Here is a 21,785-nt window from a genome sequence, read left to right as displayed (position 1 = left end):
TTTTTTGAGTGAATCTGAAAGTGAAAAAGAATAAAGCCTCCCTGATAACCCCCAAGTAACTCCATAATATTCACCCTCCCAGCCTGAGAGTTCACAGAATCCAGAATCTAGTAATAGCCAGGGTATTTTCGGCTATCCTCCTCCCCCTCCCCCTCCTGCTACTCCCTCTAACCCTCCTACCTCCCATCCTCCTCCCCTTACTTCTCCCCCTCCCCCTCCAATAAGAAATATGCTTGATGATATTAAGCTACCTGTTTTCAGAGGAACTGGATTGGAGGATCTGAAACAATTTTGGTTTTTATGCAAAGCTGTATGGACAAAGAAGCAGATAAACGATGAGAATATAAATAAAGTGCAACTTGTTATGATGTTTTGAGATAGAGCATTGACATGGTATATGAAGTATTCAAATAATCAGAACAAAACGTTTGAAAATATTAAAACAACACTGATAAGAGAGTTTAAGAAACCAAAGTCTGAGTTGCATTGCATCATCGAGTTGAAAGAGACCAAAAATAATCCCACCAAGTCTATTTTGGAGTTTGATCAGAGATTTAAGGTGTTATTGGATCAAGTAAGCTTCGACATAGCTCCCCATCAACATCAAGAATGGTTTATAGTTGCACTGCTCCCGCATATTAGATGCCATTGTCACAACAAAAGATAGAAAGCCAAGTTGAAGCTTTACTGATTGATGAAATTGGAAGCTTTTCCTATAGAAGATACTAATGTAAGCATGCAACAGATTTAGAGTCAGGTGACAAACCTAACCCTACAAATATATGACATCAAGAAAAGTAAAGAAGTTAGAGAAGAAGTATGGTGCTTGAAGTGAAAATTGGAGGGCCATTATAAAGAACAGTGCCCTATCTTCAAAAATTACATGGCTAGTGGGGCATTGAATCCCTTGAATGCAAGATCTAGCCTATGGTGCAAAATATGTAAGACTAGAGGCAAACATCATTCAAAATACCGCTACTTGTTACAAAACTATGTACAGACTCTGATGAATCTATATTCCAAATTTTGTAAATCAATAGGACACGATGAGAATAATTATCGAGCTTATGAACTAATGATGGAGCACAGTGCTGACACCTATAGAATGCAAGCATAAGAGCATGGCCATGAGGACAATAGACAACATGGTGGTCAAGGAGATTACTAAGGAAGAGGTCGAGGTGGTGGTCAAGGATGTGGACAAATTATTTGCTATAATTGCGGCCATCTAGGTCATTTTATGAGAGACTACCAGAACCCCACAATGACATGTAAGTATTGTAAATCCTTTGACCATGTAATTGAAGAATGTCCTGTACTTATGATGAAGATGCAAGAAAAAATTAATCAACAACTGACACAGAATATTCAAATGATGACTACTAAAAGGAGGACTGATGAACCTCGAATTAGTATTGTCACTGGAAGTGGAGTTGTGATCGGTAGTGATAAAATAGATGGAAAGAAAGAATCTGAAAGTGCATGGGTTAGAAAGACTACTGAAAAAGTTCTTGTTTTTTATATTCAGAAAGAAAAATAAGTATTTATGGAAGCAAAGAAAATTTTTATGGATGTTGGAGCTTCAACCTCTAGTGCATAGCCAAATCCCAATTAGAAAAGTAACTACGATGTGTCATCAACTTTGACACAGAACCAAGCTCTGACACATGATTGAGCTCTAACATAAGAGCAGGATTCAACAAATCAAGTAGGTATTTAAAAGTCTTTTATGTAGACTTGTATGAAATTGTTAAGAGATCAAAAGGCTGTAGATGGGCTTCAAGAGTTGATAGATTCTTCTGCATCCAAAGAAACATCGTGAAGTGAGATGCGTGCAGTCAATAATTTTCATTGACAAAAGAGAACCGGAAGAGAGATGAGGCTTAGTGCACAGATAGGATAATGTTAGGCCCCTATCCTTGCCATCAAACTTCCTCATCTTGCTTTTTCTTGATTTTAGGAGCTCGACCTTGAAATGACTGTAACTTTGTACTTTTGGATCTTTAAGTTCTGCAATTTCACCCTGTAGTAGCCTTCTGTGTCCTCTTTCCAATGCCACTAGTCTGATCCAAATTGGATTCTCCAAGAAAGAGTTATGCACAATCTCCCACAGTGACCTGATTGTAGACTAGTTCAGTAGAGCAAACTTGTATGAAGTGCCACGTGTCACTGTTTCAAGATTTGACTCTGAAAAATATATAAAAACAAACTAAAGTCCGTCCTCTTTCTATACCTTCTTGTGAAATTTCAATCCGATGCTCAGAAAGAAAGTTATGACGATTTTCCCCAGGTCACCTGTTTGGAATGTAATTCAGGAGTCTGCAAAAAGACCAACTTCCTCAGATCATATCTCCGCAAATATCGCAAGAACAGATATGAAATTCGGACCCAAGGTTAAGCATGATTTCTTCTCAAATGGGTTTTTTTTTGCGACTTCTGAAACGTCACAGAAAAAAAGATATAGCAAAAATGCCACGATGACCTGTTTGGAGCAGCAAAACCCTAGAATCCAAAGCTCTGATACCAAATGTTATGAAATGGATAAAATTATTTTGGATATAGGCTTTGATGTTAATGTCTCGACAAATTATACATGGGAATTAATGGGTAAGTCAAAGTTATAGTGGTCACCTATTCACTTAAGGATGGAAAATCAACAAAATATCTTCCCTTTAGGAAGACTACTAGGTGTCACAATGGATATTGAAGGAGTTCACACTACTGCTGATTTTGAAGTAATAAAGATCGTCGATGATAGTAACCCTTATCCTACATTACTTGGAATTGATTGGGAATTTGAAAATATGGCCATAATTAATCTGAAGAAGAGACAAATGATATTTGAAGGAAACAATATGAGAGCAATTATTCCCTTGGATCCATAAGAGGGAGTAAGATATACAAAACCAGTCGAAGAAGAATACTGCGCAACTGACATACACAATATATATCAAATGAAAATGAAAGAACAATATTATGTTAACCCTACTACATAAGGCAAGTTGAGTTGGGAGTGTGATAGTTCTTGTACCTTAGACTCAGAATAAGAGTTGGAAAATTGACAGAATAGGCTGCATGAAGTATCCACAAGGTGTTGTGCAAGAATTACCAAATCAGCTCATTGTATGATATATGAGGTATGTAATCTTCCTTCTTATGATGGCTTAGGTGATGTAAATGCTTTTCTTAATGACTATGAAAAACAACTTCCATAAAGTCAAAGGTTGTTAGCCTTGGATATAGCCCTAAAAGCTACCCCTACTAGATGGTGGAATTCACACAAGAAGAATATAGGAGGTTGGAAGGAATGTCGAAGATTGATGGGAATAAGGTTTGGACAGATAGATACAAATATGGAAATAAAATATGATGGTGAAACAAATCCTAGGAAGCATATCCATCTATGCATTACATCATGGAAGGAGATTCCACATCAAGAATGGGTACATGGATTAAGTCATACATTAGAGGCAATCCCTAAGAACTGGTACATAGAAACAGAGCTTCGACATGGTACCGTGAACTAAGAAGACATGGTTGATAGCTTCATATTAACATTTAGCTTCGAGGATGATTTTCCATAAGAAGAAAAGTCTTACTGCCACCTGTAGTTGAAAGTGGGCATTGGACTATAAACTATGCTCAGAGAGAGCTTCAACGTAGTAAGTTACTTCGCTATAGTCTGGATTATGTCGAATTTCGTAGAAGCCTCAGAGTAAGAAGGGTTGTTTACTACAATATGGGATGCGTCGAAGCTTGCTGGAAAAATATGATTGTTAAAAGGGAAAGTTAACGTTAAAATACACGGAAATATGCATTTATGAGGACAAATTGACCATATCCAGGGATAAATATGAAATTAATGAACACAATCGGAACTAATGATGGGGTCAGAAATTCAAATTTGTTATAAAAAGCCATGTCCCTCCCAAATTTGGCACTTTGCTAAATTGAGAATTTGAATCTTTCCATTGCAAAGAAGTTGTAGAAATTTTCGCATGAATATCCTGACAAATGAAGAATTCATTCATATATTTAGTGAGAAGGGCTTAGCTGGAGTCATGGAAGCAACATCTAAAGTAGTATTTGATATGTCTGTAACAACATCACCCACAACAACATCATCACACACACAACAAAGATCCCCACGAAAGAAAATGACTAAAGAGTAGAGAAGGAAGAACAAACAAGACAAGAGACTTGTTGAGCAGCCTGAACAAGTGAGAGATAGTGAAGAAGAAGTAGAGAAAGTGCAAATGGAAATGGATGGCACAACGTTTCCATCACCTCTACCACCATATATTCCACCAAGAAAACCAGATGCAAAACCAATAAAAGAATCGAAGGATGCGAAGTATGGCACCTTCACACCTTTATTGCTAGAGTTAGTGCCATTTACTGGAGAAACCCCTGGGAAGATTCCATAGCTAAAGTTCGCAGACTATGATTTCAACAACAGAAAGAAATATTTGCAGTTCACACCAGACAAACATTTAAAACAAGTGCACTACCTTGAGATTGGTGTGACGAGGTTAGAACCACAATAATGGGTGGCTGGATTGGTGCAGACAGGGTTGATGAACATGTTGAATGTGCCACACTTCGGTATATGTCTAGGAAGCAAAACTTGTGTGAGACAACTACTCATGTTGGTGCACGAAGGATGCCTATGGATGGGGAAGAGGATCCCTATCGACCTAATGCTAATATGGAGAATCACAAGACTATTGTATCAAGGGCAGAACCCTGTAAAAGAATTTATTGGGAAAGTTCTGGACAGAGCAATAACTAAAAACATGAAGAAGAAGTTTAGACTAACAAAAGGGAAGTGAGGTTATGTGATATGAAATGGAGCATATTATTAATGCTGTGCTAATTCCCCATTCATAATAAAACCCAAGATGCTTATCATTTTCTTATAAAGTACTTAAGGATTCAATATTTTTGCTTAATTAACTAATTCCCATGAGAGTTTCTTATGTAAATGTTATAAACAACTTAACATAAAACATATGCCGAAGAACAACAAAATACTAGAAAAGAACATCAAAATACAACACACAACACAAAGATTTAATGAGGAGTTCGCCCCTCCTAGGCTACATCTCCTTGGTCCAACTTCCAATGTTTGGGCCTCCCTATTATGCTCAAATTACAACAAAACTGTGTTTACAATGCTTAGATGTCTCTAGAACCTATCTCAATGAGTTCAAAATACTCAAAAATGGATATATAGCCTCTTTTTGCACCCCATTTGGATAAGAACTGAAGAATTTATGACTTCTCCTAGTTCTCCCACTATTTGTTCCACAAATTGCTCCAAAACCAGTAGAAACCCTCATTTCTACTCCAAAATCTACTAACTGAATGAATATTTCGCTGCGTCATGGGCCATAACATGTCGGTCGTATTGCAAATCGCAATCAGTGAAATTCAGCGGGTTGAAGGTCTTTTTAACACGGCGGAACAATGCGATTGCGATATAGACGGACCTAACAGGAGTTTTCACTAGAATTTTCAAACACCTCATGTCCGAGTACTTTATCATATTTTGCAGTTCGGCAGAGAACCAATGACAATCTTAAGAGGACTTTTTCTAACCCGCGACTTGTGATTTGTGATCTACGAGTTATCGCATTGCAACCTGGTAACTGCCGGGGGCCGATTCTGACATGTTCTCCCCTCGCGAATTTATGATTGTGATTTATGATGGCCTTATCGCATACCAACCCTAAACCTGCTGGAACTGATTTGTAACACATTTCTACCTGCGACTTACAATTTGTGATATGCGAGGGCCAATTACAAGCTTCCACTTGGCGCCTCCTCATTCGCTAAAGGACTTGCCATGTCATCCAATTCTGCCATCTAGACAAGTCAAACTTGAAATTTGACTTGCTCTAATGTCTGCATATGAAATCAGATTTGAGTACGTTCACACCGTTGGATTCAGAATGATGAGCTCTTCAATCTGAAGCTAAACTTATGAAGATTGTGATAGTTTTAGTTTTGAGCATAATTTTGAGCACCTGATCACTCCTCCCCACTGGAAACCTTTTGGACCCTAAAAGGATCACTTTCAGTTATTGAACAAATGAGAGTACAGTTCCCTCACCTTCCCCTCTTCAATCCATTTGGCCTTTGTTGGATTTGTACCTTTGAGATCCACTCGAAGATAATCAATATTCCCCTTTTTGTTGTCCTTGTTCTTCTGTCAAGTATGGTGCCTTGCTAAAGCACATCAAGGAATTCTGGAGAAAAATATTGAATTGATGGAATATGTACACTTCCTCCTTGATCTTCAATCAAAGGAGGTTCATACAATCCCAAATTTTCAACATTAGCAATGAAATAAATTTTCATATATGAAGGCAAATCAAGCTTGAAAGCATTATTACCAATGCTTTCAAGAATTTTAAATGGACCATAACAGATTGGTTTCAACTTTTTACCTTCACCTTGAAGCCTTTCCTTGCTAATGTAGAGCAAAATATCATCACCTACTTGAAACTGATGATCCACACAATGCCTATGATGCCTTGCTTTATACTTGCCTTGACTCTTTTCTAGTTGTTCTTGAACTGTTTGGTGAATCAACTGAAATTGCTCAATGAATTTATTTTCTTTGTCTATGTCACTATGTCCATCTACAACCACATCTTTCTCAAATATGAAGTCCAAATTCGATTTAGGAAAATAACCAAGACATGCCTCAAAAGGTGAAGTTAGAGTAGAAGAGTGTTTTTCTCAGTTGTAAGCACATTGAGTATAATGCAACTATTCATCCCACAACTTAGGATGTTTGCTGCAATATCCTCTTAGCAAATGAATAACTATTATTTTAACCACTTTAGTTTGGCCATCTATTTGCGGATGGAAGGTTGTACTTTTCTTCAACTTGGTGTCCATCAAGTTCCATAAACTTGACCAAAAATTACCAACAAATCGGGAATCATGATCACCTACAATAGAAGTAGGTAATCCAAAATGAACCCATACATTTTGAAAGAAAAGTTGAGTTGTTTTTCAGCTGTAATTTGTTTTTTACAAGGCATTAATATGCACATCTTTCTGAACCTATCCACAACTACATACAAATAATAACGAACTTTTCTTGATAAAGGAAGGACTCCTACAAAATCCATAGAAACACTCTCCCATGGACATGAAGGCACTGGAAGTGGTGTGTACAATCCTAGTTTCCTATTACTAGGCTTACTAACTGCACACAATGAACAACCTCTGATAAAACGTGACACACTTTCAAGCAGACGAGGCCAGTAAAAATACCTCTGAAGACTTGCCACTGTTTTACTTACACCTAAATGTCCAACAATAAGAGAAGTGTGTGCTTCCCTTGTGGCATTTACTCTCTCTTCCTGTGGAACACAAAGTTTTCCCAAATGATACAACAGATTATCATGTACATGGTAGTCTAATTCCTCAACTTGGTGACCTTGACTCGAGTTTAAATATACCTCTTGAAAGTCAGCATCATGTGCATATTGCTCAACATAACTTTCAGGAAAAACATAATGATTCTTTAGTAAAATGGTTGCATTAACAATCGATCTAGAAAGAATATCAAAAACTTTGTTATAAATACCTTTCTTGTACCTAATTACCAAGTGGAATTGCAGTAAAAATCCCATCCAACGAAAGTGCCTTGATTGCTACAATTTTGTTTGAGATTGCAGATATTGCAAAGGTTGATGATTAGTGTGAATAATGGTTTCTTTTCCCATCAAGTAATGGTTCCATTTATTCACACTTGCACCAATGTGTAAATATATTTATCATACGTAGGATAGTTAATAACAACACCATTAAAAATTTCAGAATGAAATAAAATGGGCTTACCATGCTATAAAGGAACTGCACCCATGGCGTAGTCACTTGCATCTGTTTGTATTTCAAATGGTTGTTTCAAATCTGGCAATGCTAAAAATGGGGTTGAACTGATCTTTTGTTTTAAAGCATCGACTATTTTTTGTTGTTTGCCTTCCCACTGGAGGACAACCTTCACGCTAGTCAAAGCATGTATTGGAGCTGCTATGGAAGAGAAATTGGCAATGAACTTCCTCTAGTACTACACTACTCCGAGAAAACTCCTTACTTTTGTGAATGATTTGGGTATTGGCCAATTCACAATGACCAAAACTTTAGAGGGGTCAATCTTCAACTCACCTCCTCTAACTATGTGGCCCAAATACACTAAGGAAGTTTTCCCGAATTCACATTTAAACATATTCAGAAATAGTTGTTCTTTTCTCAAGACATCCAACACTTTCCTCACATGCTTGACATGTTCTTCTCGTGATTTTCTGAATATCAAAATATCATCTAAGTAGACAATTACAAACTCATTAAGAAAGGATCTTAAAACATCATTCATAACTCTCATGAATGTAGCTGGAGTGTTGCAAAGATCGAAAGACATAACCAGCCACTCAAACAATCCCTGTTTGGTCTTAAAAGCAGACTTCCAAATATCCTCCTCAGCTATTCTAACTTGATGATATCCACTTCTCATGTCTAATTTAGTGAAATATTTTGCATTCTTTAATTGATCTAGCAAATCATCTATTCTGGGTAGTGGGTATTGATTCTTTATGGTAATTTTATTCAAAGCTCGATAATCTACACACATGCGCCAGGTTCCAACTTTCTTGGGTACCAAAGAAATTGGTGAACCACATGGCGAAGTAGAGGGATGAAATACTCCTTTATCTAACAATTCTTAGACTTTTTTTTAATTTCTAAACTTTCCAAAATTGACATTTGATACATACCAATGTTCGAGAGTGGGTAGTCTTGTTGTAGTTGTATTTCATGTTGAATTCCCATTTTTGGTGGCAATCCTTTTCATTCTTGGAACATGTCTCCATATTGATTGACCTTATCAACCAGTTCAACTTTCAGCTTTATATCACAACCTGCAAAGGATTCTTGCTCCGTGTCATTCTTTTGCTTCATGATAAGGAGCACAAGACTCTTGTTGGAATTGATCAGTCACTTCATTTGCCCTGCGCTTGCCAACAATAGATTAAGCTTTTTGCGATGGGCTCTTACAATGTACTCTACTCTGTCTTTGAACAGATGATACTTGTTCTCCAATTGATGGAAAACAAATTTCCTATCATACAAATACGAGCTTCCCAACACAATTCTAGAAATGTCCAATGGCACAACGTCTAATTCGACTTCATCAACAAAATTGGCAGTGATTGCAAACCTGAAAATGCATTTCCGTATTACCTGCACATTGGAATCCTTGGTTATCCATCCCAACAGATATGGTTTATGATGAGGCACATTTTCCAGGTTCAATTTCTTTACCAAATCTATAGAAATTAAGTTTGCCTAGGATCCACTGTCAAACAATGTATTGATTTTTTTGTGTTTGGAAATAACTCAGATATGAAACAACTCTATTATGTTTTCTTCATTTGAAGTGTTTTTGGAGTTATTTGTTGCGCTGGTGATTTCCACGACTTCCTCTTTTCTTGTTTTTGACATGACTTTTCCCTAAGTGATTGTGGCTGCAATTTTTTATTCATCACCTGAGTTGGAACCCAAGTCTTGTTGTACAACATCGTTTGTCCTTTGTTTCCCTTTATTGTTATATTTCTTCGGTCTTCATTCAAGATGAAACTTCCTGCAATGTGCTTCATCATGACCCTCCTTAGAACAATCCCTGCACATGGGTTTCTCCCCTTCTTTCTTAACATAAGCATTTTTCTTCTGCTTTCCTTTAAATTTCTTCCCTTTTCACCACTTTGGAATGACTTCTTCTTACCTTCTTCTTGTACATTTTTCCCTCTTGCTTAAAGGTGTGTAGCTTGAACATAAACCTCATCAATATTCATGGGACTAAACATAAGAATGGTGTGTCGAAGATAGCTATGAAAACCTCCTATATATTTCAGCAAAGTATCTTGTGACTATAAGTCTACTCCTAACATAAGAGTTCTTCTCCTAAACTCTTGAGTATACTCTTGCACATTTTGACCTTTTAACTATATGAAATTTTGCCAATTCATGATAACCTTTTGCATATGGGCTAAAGGTTAGAATTGTATATTTATAGCAGCAATGAAATCAGACCAAGTAATAGAGATCTTACCATGTTTTTTGATCTCGTCTTGAGTCCTTGCTTCACACCAAATGAGCGCTTCACCTTCCATTCTCAATGAAGCCAATTGAATTTTGATCTCATCCTCTTGAAGGTTTTGAATTCTAGAATACACCTCCAAATAATGAATCAAGTTGTCCAACTTTTCTACATTAACTTCTCCATTGTACATTGACAACTCGAATTTAACATCAAGCTTTAGAAAAGGTGATTTACCAGTTCCTTTTGAAGAATGATGAGTATGAGTAAGGGTTGTATTAGTGGAAGAGTGTGAAGATACTTGTGAAGAAGAAGATGAAGAAGATGGTAGAGAGGGTGGAGGCTTGTCTCCATTCCCATTACCTCCTTTTGCATTACCTCCTCCTGAAGAACCTTCTCCTTTGGGAGGTTTGGAACTTTCTCCTTGCAATATGTTATTCCTATCTTCATAGAGGACCTTCACCATCTTTGTCATCTCAAAGAAATATTTTCTGAAGGCCTTCTCATCTTCGGTCATGTTTGTAGGTTCTCCTTCATGAGACATGATCTCTGAAAACTCAACTACAACTTTTTCAACTTGAGGACGTAATCGTGTAGAAGAATTTTGAAAACTTGCTCTTCTTCCACTTGACCCAACTTCAGGGCTTCCAACCAGCTCCCCTTATCCTATTTTGATTTTTAACCTTGTAAGAACGACATAAACTTGCAAACAATTAAATCCTTTTTCACAAAGAAGGTGTAGAAAGAAAAAACCGGTGCTTTGATACCAACTTGATCTGAAATGGAGCATATTAGTAATTCTGTGTTAATTCCCCATTCAGAATAAAACCCAAGATTCTTATCATTTGCTCATCAAGTGCTTAAGGATTCAATATTTTTTCTTAATTACTAATTCCCATGAGAGTTTCTTATCTAAATGTTATAAGTAATTTAACATAAAACATATGCACAATAGAAAAATAATAATAAAGAACATTGAAATACAATACACAACATAGATATTTGATGAGGATTCCACCCCTCCTCGGCTACGTCTCCTTGGTCCAACTTCCAATGCTTGGGCCTCTTATTATGCTCAAATTACAAAAAAAGTTTGTTTACAATGCTTAGATGTCTCTGGAACTTGTCTCAACGAGTTTAGAATACTCAAAAGTTGCTATATATGTACTTTTTTCATCCCATTTGGATAATAACTGAAGAAGTTATGACTTCTCCTAGTTCTCCCACCATTTGTTCCACAAATTTCTCCAAAATTGGCAAAAACCATCATTTCCGCCCCAAAATCCGCTAACCGAGCGAATATTTCACTGTGTCGCGGGCCATACCTGTCGTCCGTATCAAAAATAGAAATTGGTGAATTTTAGTGAGCTGAAGGTCTTGTTAACATGGCAAAACACTTCGATTGTGATATAAGCGGACCCAACGAGAGTTTCCACCAAAATTTTTAAACACCTCACATTTGGTTACTTTATCGCATTTCATAGTTCAGCGGAGAACCAATGACAATATTAAGTAGACTTATTCTTCCTACCACGTTTGATTTGCGATCTACAAGTCATCACAACCTGGTAACTGTGGGGGCCGATTCTAACCTGTTCTCCCCTCGTTGATTTGCGATTGCGATTTACGATGGCCTTATCGCATCGTAACCCTGAACCTGTCGGGGCCGATTTTTGTAATGCATTTCCACCTATGACTTGCGATTTGTGATATGTGAGGGCAAATGGTGGGCTACCACTTGGCGCCTCCTCATTCATTTAAGGACTTGCTACGTCTTCCAATTTTTCCATCTAGACAAGTCAAACTTGAACATTGACTTTCTCTAACTTCTGCATACGAACTTGGATTTGAGTGCCGTTAGCACCGTTGGATTCAGAATGATGAGATTTGATCTGAAGCTAAACTTATCAAGATTCTGATACTTTCATTTTTTAGCATAATTTTGAGCACCTGATCATTATGATATTGACTCAATCAATGACCAGGGAGTTCACTTCGCAACACACATACGGGCTAGAAAAATCATGAGGAAGTGCCAAGCTAATGAAGTCCCTACATCGGTGGTTTCATTAGCTGTGTAGTGTGCTAATGGGGTTCAATATAACTGGGTTGCATATCTATGCCAAGAGTTTCTATACGACTGCTGCGAGGCTCAAGAGAAAGGTACTGCATTTCATTATGCATGGTTTATTTTGATAATTTCTATACTTGCATGGAGAGATCCGGAAGATTCACAGTTCCCTTCAGTACCCTCGAATGTTTGGGAAGCTGCACAGTATGCCTCTTTGTGGTATACCACTAAGTTGGTGCTAGCACATGAGAATATAATGTTTTTTGTATTATACCATATGGACTTACACATGTTGGTGAACCAAAACCCTCACCTTTCACCGAGCCTATAAGTGCAATATAGAAATGTCGCAAAGTTTAAGGTTGACTTCCACATAATTTATATACATGCTCGCAAGGACACAAATAAGACATGACATCCCCTGCCATATTTAGTGACAAAAGAGGATATCCTAACAAAGATACAATAATGGCCCATTGAGTGGATGACTGCACTGGAGACACAAACAGAGGATAATCCAACAGAGGAGGACACAATGAATCACATGGAAGCTAGTGGAAAGGATAAGGATGAGCAATAATCAGAACCAGATGTGCAATATGATGAGGGTCACCGAGATCCTCCTAAAGGTGATGAGCATAACAAAGATTTTGGAAAGATAGAGACAAGCCAAGATATCACAGAGAAGAGGAAGGCAGGTGCCGAAGCTGCCACAAGAGGAAAAAAGATGCAAAAGGAAAACAAGACAAAGGACATAACACTGGTGGTGCTCACTGAGGGGTACTTGGCTTAGATTGGGGATAAAATCCAGGAAGTGATGACAGAATCATGGAACAAGTTAGAGGATCGCTACGACACACTTCTAACAGGTGTAGAGGAGGGCATTGCAAAATTGAATATTTTGGAACAGACAGTCAAACAACCATTGTAGGCAGAGGAAAGATCAATAGAGCCTACACTTGTAATGCAGATAGCAACGATATCTACTGGAGCCCTGTAGTTTGAATCCACCGAGGGAAAGAAACAAGCCAAATAATGGAGATACGTGAATATGAACATCGCAACAGTACCACTTCAGAGATTACATAATCTACATCAGGTTGTCATAGATGAGTTGAAGTTGCGTGAACAACTCACATCAAAGTTAAATATTTAGGTAGAGAGAGAGTGAGCTTCGCTCCATTAGAAGCTTGAAAAAGCGATCCAAGAGAGGGATCAGGTAGTACAACAACAACAAAATTTGAACGAGGTTGTCGAAGAAACATGCCATGAGGTTCCAAACATTGAGGTCTGAGAAGAAGAATCAGTGTAGGACAAGGTCGCGAAGCTCGACGTTACAGTAAAAAGATACAAGGATAAGATTGCAAACGTGAAATATTCATATGAAATGAAGATCAATGAGCTGTAGATGAATCTACAATCAACCACGCCATAGGAAGTACAAGAGTAGAGGGAGACTGACCTAAAGGCTGCAATGGTCGACCTCTCCGCAGCAGTGGCAGATTGTGGGAATATTTTGGATGAGGGATTACATATTTGGACTTCACTACAAGAAGATCCAAATGTGCTCAAGCTACAAGAGGATATTTAGAAAAAATAGCAATAGTTGGAGGAGAGTCTGGAAACTATGAAGACCTTACCAATTTCACAGAAGCTTGCCAAGATCAATGAGGGAAATGCCCTCCAGAAGAAGATAGAGGAGCTGAGGAAGGAAGATCAGATTCTGACATAGAGAACTCATCCATGGCAAGATGAGGCTCTCCAACTGTCCTAAGCAGTAGATGAGAAGCTTCAAGAGCTTTGATAAAGAGAGACAAAAATGATACAAAAGGCTATAGAACCTGCGACAGAAGCATTATTGGAGGAAGTGTGTAGTGAAGAGAAGCAGGTCACAGATATTCTGCAGTAGTTCAACAATGCCTATAACAACATTATAATGAAGATCAAAGGAAAATCGGCTGAGTGACTCGGGATGAGTCACATGTGAGTGTTAAGGGCTTGTTGAGCACAACCCAAATTGGACTAGATTTTGGCAAAGACTCCACATTTTGTGGAGTGGAGCGTGTAACAGAGTGCATAGTAGAGAAGCGAAGAGTGAAGTGGACCATGCAATGGAGAAGAATTAGATGTATCGCACCGTGTAAGGGATTTGAGGTGGGTCGAAGCCCCTCCTTTTTGTAAAAGCACATGATTTTGTAAGGATCAATGGGCTTTTGGGCCATAGTTGCTTGTTTTAGGGAGTCCATGGTATTTGGGCCATGGTATTTTGATGATGTAACCCTTCGATGTAATAGTATATATAGGGTAAAATAATAATAAGAGAATCATATTTGTGACCCAGATCAGTGTTATGGGTGAATGATTGTGATTTGCAACTTGAAAGAGAATGCGAGGACTTGCAACTAAGCATGTAGAGGCCTGAGTCTGCAGATGAGTGCACAGATAGCTTGCAACTTAGTGCGCAAGTCAAGAACTATTTGTTATTAAAAAATTTATTATATTAAGCAATAGTTCTTGTGGACACAACCCTGCATTGGGGTGAACCACGGTACATTGGTGTTTGATGTGTATATTTCCTTATTATTTCTGTAGAGTAATAGTTATTACAGTTTCATTTTACTTCAAGACAATGATGGTTATGCTTTTGTATGGTATGTTTAAGTGTTTAATATAATGTGACGAAGTGATTTATAAATGTTAAGAATAAGGTAACCTAATAATACCACATATCATAATCCTTCAAGGATACAAAAATATAGTTCTGCATGCTCCCATAGTCACTTCGAGCGAGACTGTGATCTGCTTGCAGGTCATTTCCGAAAGGGCCAGTGATTGAGGGTTTTGTTTGTGTGCAGTATAGATTGAACCTGGATCAGCCCAAACCAAGCCAACAGGAGGCGAGTGACATGAAATGGGAGTGGTCGCAGTGGTAGCAGGGAGTTGGCTGTGGTGGACCAATGGGGAAGAGTCCATACAACCCCACCATCCACGCAATCCCAATAAGTGAAACCCGACGGGAAGTAAATGGCGCTTTTGGTAGTACGCCAAAAGGGACCGAACATGATGATGTGGGTTAGTTGTGTGGTCATACACGCAAGCTCAACATAGCTTTCACTGGTGGATGGAGGACCCACAGGCAGATCAAAAGAGTCATTGCAAGAGTTGAGGTGTCGAGATAATGTGAACCTGCGGTGATAACAATTGGTGGACATGCTTGAGTCTAGGAGGAGGAGGTAAGAGGGGCTGAATTTCCATATAAGCCTGATGTAGAGTACCTGGCGGGTAACCAAATGCCTAGTTTGAGAACCATTGAGAGAAAGAAAGCGGGGGTGATGTGTCTAGTGGGACGCACCCGAAACACATTTGGCTAATACAAAGAGTGAAGGTCCTTGGGTTTTTGGTGGGTATGGTGGATATGTGTGTGTGTGTGTGTGTGTGTATGTTTATATATATATAAATATTATATTATTAATGCATAATTAAAAAATAAAATCATCCCATTCCTCTAATGGTAACCTGAGGGGTTGGGTGACATCACAATCTCTCTATATAACATATACTAAAAAGTAATTTTTTTTTTTCAATTACTTTATCTCTTAATATAAATTTGATGTAATATCCCTACCCATAAAAACTCATATATTTACATGAGTGAAACTATTACTAATTTAATATGTAATATCCATATTTACAATTTGATGTTCATAAAATATTATTAATGTAATGTATGTTTAATTATTTCATTAAGATTTATTAGGGTTAAATTTAGTATGGTGGAAACTACCAAAGAGTTACCTTATCTTTTTCAATATTTTCTTGGTCAATACGGGGAGTGGAAATGGTTGGAACTACTTTAAAATCCATTCCATAATGAAATCTTGATGTAGGGAAACTTACGGGAGGACACAGTCATGGAAGGGAAGACGTACAAGGATGGAAGTAAGTTTGAATTTGTGGGAAACCCAATATCGAACCCTATTATGAATTATTTCTTCATCATTTGGGAAACCCTGAGCGTAGTAGTTGGGTGACAAAAACTCTCTTGCCTGGGCCTAATAAAAGACTTGTGTGTCACTCTAGTTCAATACCCAGGTAAGAGTATTGTCATGGATATTATAGTTGTTGATATCCCTCCAAAGTATGGAATGCTATTATCTCGCTCATGGGGAGCAAAATTCCAGGGATCTCTATAGTTAGACATGTATTATGCCATAATTTCAATATTCGGTCAGCCCAAAAAGCTTTACAGAGAAACTTTAATGAAATATATGGTCAATGGTGCAGATAAACCATAGAACTATCCTATTTATTTTGTACATTCTGATATGGATTCTTTCATTTTATGTAATTCAGACATTGGAAAAGACAATAGCACAGTTGTAAAACAGAAACATAAAGAACCTGACAGTGATAATATATTTCATGAATCTAGGTGGCACCTAGATTTTGATGGTTTAGTGAACAGATTAGGAGCAGGTGCAAGAGTTTGGATTCATAACATGGAAAATAATCATTCTGAAGGTCATGCCTTTAGATTAAACTTTAAATGCACAAATAACATGGCAGAGTATGAAGCTTTAATCTTAGGATTGCAAATTGTAAGAAACCTTGGAGCCAAGAGAGTTTCTATCATGGGAGACTCGGAATTGATCATAAAACAAATTAAAGGAGAGTATTCTATGAATAATCCTAGACTTAGCCAATACAGAGAAATTGTTCTAGATCTGATTAAGGAACTTCTTGAAATTGATTTTGCTGTTATTCCTAGGAAATAGAACATGCAAGCTCACAGTTTGGCTACTTTTGCTAGCACTTGCAAATTACCTTTTCAGCCCAATCACTAGTACACTGTAGAGGTAAGACATAGGCCTATTATACTTGATAATCTGAAATATTGGCAGATTTTTTCACAAGATTCTCAAATCTATAATTTTATGAATGCTGAGGGAGAATTCCAAAACTATAACATAGATACTGATTGTACAGTAGATGACATCATAAATAGTGAGATAGATATAAATGTTGTAGATGTAAATAAACCCACTAAATTCACTAAAGTAGAAATAGATAACTTAGAAAAAGTAGAAATAGAAGAAATAGTCAATGATGATTATGAGATTTTAAACCTTAAAAATAACTTTTTGCCTAAGGGATTAGCCCCATTAGAATATTTGTTTGATTCAAATGATGTAGCTAGAAAACCAAAAATGGAGCCTTTAAGATCAGACATAGAAGAATGTAATATAGGAATAGAAGAAAAACCTAAGCTTATTAAATGATCCAAAGCATTACCTCCAACTAAAAAGCTGAAATACATAAGTCTATTTAAATAATTTCAGGATGTCTTTGCCTGGAGTTATGAAAACCTCAAATCTTATAACACTAGCATTATTCAACATAAAATATCCATCAAAGAAGATCACAAACCCTTTAGACAAAATCTTAGGAGGATTAATCTAGTTCTTATGCCATTGATTGAAAAAGAAGTAAAAAGGATGTATGAGGCACAAATCATAGCACCAATTAGATATTCAGATTGGGCTTCTAACTTAGTTCCCACTAGGACCGTGTTGATTTCCGAAACTTAAACAAAGTGTCACTAAAAGATAACTATCCTCTCCCCAAAATGGACCATATTTTACAGAGGGTGGTAGGATCATCTAGAATCTCATTACTTGATGGTTTTTCTGGATACAACCAAATCTTAGTTCAACTAGAGGATCAAGCAAAGACTGCATTTACCACTCCCTGGGGTACTTTCATGTATTTGAAAATGCCTTTTGGACTAATGAATGCAGGAGCTACCTTTCAAAGAGCTATGGATATATATTTTTCTGAGGAGATTCATGAATTTTTAGTCATTTATCTAGATGATATAACAATATTCTCCAAAACAGAGAATGAACATCTAGATCATTTGAGAAGAGTTTTTATTAAATGTAGAAAATTCAGCATTTCTTTAAATCCTAAAAAATCAATTTTGGATTAGAAGAAGGTAAACTCTTAGGACACATAATTTCAAAAGAGGGCATTAGAATTGATCCAGCTAGAATAGAAGCAATTCTAAACATCAGTCATCCTAGGAACATTAAATAATTGCAATTATTCTTAGGTAAAATAAATTTACTTAGAAGATTCATTTCTAACTTAACGGAAATAATTACATATTTGAATAACATGTTGAAAAAGGATTCAAAACTTAAGTGGACAGTAGAGACTAAACAATCCTTTGAAGTAATCAAAGAATCCCTTACTAAAACACCTGTCCTCATAAGTCCTAATTTTAACAAAGACTTCATAATTTTTTCATTTGCTTCAGAACACACTATTGTAGCAGTGTTGTTGCAAAGGAATGATGAGGGTTATGAACGACCCATCACCTTCTTTAGTAAAGCTTTAAGAGATGCTACACTAAAGTATAATATAATGGAAAAACAAGCTCTTGCTTTAGTGAAAGCCATAAATGATTTCAAAGTATATATTTTGTACTCTCACATAATAGCATATGTTCCAAACTTAGTTGTAAAGGACATTCTAACTCAGAATGGGCTTGATGGAAAAGAGGCAAATGTATTGCCACCATACTAGAATATGACATTAAGATCAAGCCTACAAAATTGGTTAAAGGCCAAGGTTTAGCCAAACTCATGGCTGAATGAAATTGTCGAGCCTTAGACATAAATTTCATTGCTGTTATAGATGATCAGGAAGAGATGGCGACTCCACAAATCAGTGAAGCTTTCATAGATTCACCCTGGTATGTAGACATTATTTTCATTTTACTCAACTTACAAGCTCCTCTTGATTTATCTAGAACTAAAAGTAGATTCCTAAAGATGAAAGCAATGAAATATTGTATCTTAGACAATGTTTAATTTTGGAAAGATAATGGTGGCACTTTGTTAAATTGTTTAATAAAAGATGAAGCTGACAAAGTCATGCAGGGGATTGTGGGGGACACCTATACTGGAAAAAAAATGCTGATAATATTTTAAGGGCAGGTTTTTACTGGCCCACCCTTTTTACAAATGTCAGAAAATATGTGACCTCCTGTCCCAAATGCCAAATATTTGAAGGCAAGAAAAAAATATTATATTTACCCCTCAAACCCATCTCCACAAAAATGCCATTTCAACAATGGGTTCTAGACTTCATTTGTGAAATTCACCCGCCCTCCTTAGCCCAAAATAAATGGATTTTGACAGCCACGTATTACTTTACTAAATTGATAGAAGCTATCCCTTCTAGACAAGCCACAAATTCTGTCATCATTTCATTCCTTGAGAACAACATCCTTTCAAGATTTGGATGCCCAGAAAATCTCATCACTGATAATGTTGCTGCCTTCAAATCCAAGAAAATGGTATTCTTTTGTAACTGATACCACATTACCCTTGGCCATTCCACGGCCTATTACCCTCAAGGTAATGGACCTGCAGAATCATCAAACAAAAGCCTTGTTAATATCATCAAGAAACTGTTAGAAGAAAATAAGAAGACCTGGAATAAAAAGTTGGTTAATGCCTTATGGGCAGATAGACTAACTACAAAAAAGTCCATTGGTACATCTCCTTATCAACTAGTATATGGAATGGATGTTATTTTTCCATCCTCTTTAGGAGTACCAGTGATGAAGATGATCCAAGAACTGCAGGTAGAATCCAATGATATCCAAAGAAGGATAAATCAGACAATACATTTGCAGCAAACCAGGGAAGAAGTCTATGTCAAATCCCAAGTGATCCAAGATAAAATCAAAAAGATTTTTGACAAGAAAACTAAAGCTGATGAATTTTACATAGGAGACAAAGTACTCAAATGGGATTCCAGAAGAGAGGAAAAGGGTAAACACGGTAAATTTGATTTCCTATGGCAAGGTCCTTACATAATTTATGGTTACAGAGGTAATAATACATTTTTCTTGAAGCAGTCAGATGGAACAGATCTACCAGGTGGACCAGTCAATGGTAGAATGTTGAAGCATTACTTTTCCCCAGATTAAAATTAGTTCATTTGTTTACTTTTCTCATTGTACATAACATTGCAAAGTTTAGATTGGATTGGATGATTACCTTTTGAGGTTGAAGCCCGAAGAGAAGGCCCTAAGCTTTGAAAGGTGTACCATCATATGTATGAATAAAGCAGATCACAGAAAAGTAGTTACAAGGAAAGCACAGTCAAAGTTTCAAAGGCTACTGATCTTAAAGTTCTTGACATTTCACCAGGAAATGCCATCCCCATGTGGAGCCACTGTTAGGGTCCTATAATAATAGGATTCATAATTTTGAATTGACTATGATTAGTCTTGTAATATTGTACATACTTTTGCTTTTTGCAAAATGTTTTCCCATATTAAAAATAAAAAATGTAAAGAGGGTGAAGTCCTAAAAGAAAAATCAAAGGACTAATAAAATAAAAAGATCAAAAAAGAGTATAAATTATAAACCCCACCAAAAACAGATAAAAAATAGATTCTGAAAGTGATGCAAATTCAAATGCCACTACTCTTTACTCTACTTTGCAAAATAATAATGTGTGCAGCTTGTCAAAAATGCCATAATCCATGATGGTCAAATAGTTTAATCTTGATTTATTCATGCTTTAAATTTCATGATGATAGATAGAGAACAAAGATCTAGACAAACTGTTTAATCTTGGCAAATCAGTAGTTAGGTAGAGAATAATAACGAGCTCAACAATCTAATCTGAGCCACTGGAAAGTCATAAGGTTAGAATTAGATAGTTTGTTTACAAAAGAAAAATAAATAAAGGGTCAGCAAGCTCAAATGCACCTAGTAAATGAAGAAAAAATGTTAGGGTAAATGATGGGTAGGTAGAAGCACTTTCACAAGGCATGGAGAGCATCAAATTGGTCATTTCATATCACTAATATCCCCAAAATCCCCTTCCCCTTGCTTAAAACCCTAATGCCACTCTAAAAAGGTATTTTCCCTTGTAAAAATATCCCTTTCCCTTCAGGCTAACCTTTTCCCCTTATTCCACACATTCCCCCCTTCCTAAAACTCCTTTCCCTAGTTTAAAACCCATTTCCATCACTAATAATTCCTTCCCTTTACTAACTCCGACTTTTTTCATATAAAATAGGAAAAACCCATTTATCCAAAGATTGCAGCACTTCATATATATTGGGTCCCACTTCATTTTAACTCCTGCTATCATATTAACCCCGCTTAATTAACCTCTACCCCTCCATATATTTAATTTAATTAAAACTTAGTTTTAATTAAAATAATATATTAATCTCCACCTTATTAATTAACCCGACCCCACACCTGACTCATCCCTCACAACTCCGCCACCTGATAACCCTCCGATCACCCACCTCTAGATCCAATGACCCGCATTCCATATCGCACACTCCGACATCCGACTTTTAACATCACAAAAGTGCATGAGATAAGATGTTTTCCTTGCCCGCCTTTTTGCTACGTGGCAGCCCAACTTTTTATCACATCCTCTAAAATAATACCACCATACCAATTTAATGCGGTATGATAAACCACCTTACAACCTCCTTGCGTCAGATGAAACCGCCCTACAATTTAACTTTAACCTCGTACCCAAATATTAACCACTGTT

This window comes from Pinus tabuliformis, chromosome 5_1 (assembly GCF_031772625.1).
Source record: "Pinus tabuliformis cultivar Carrire ecotype Pingquan chromosome 5_1, CPIR1, whole genome shotgun sequence".
NCBI lineage: Eukaryota > Viridiplantae > Streptophyta > Pinopsida > Pinales > Pinaceae > Pinus > Pinus tabuliformis.
The sequence above is the reverse complement of the archived record's forward strand: the minus strand, read 5'-3'. Positions refer to the sequence as shown.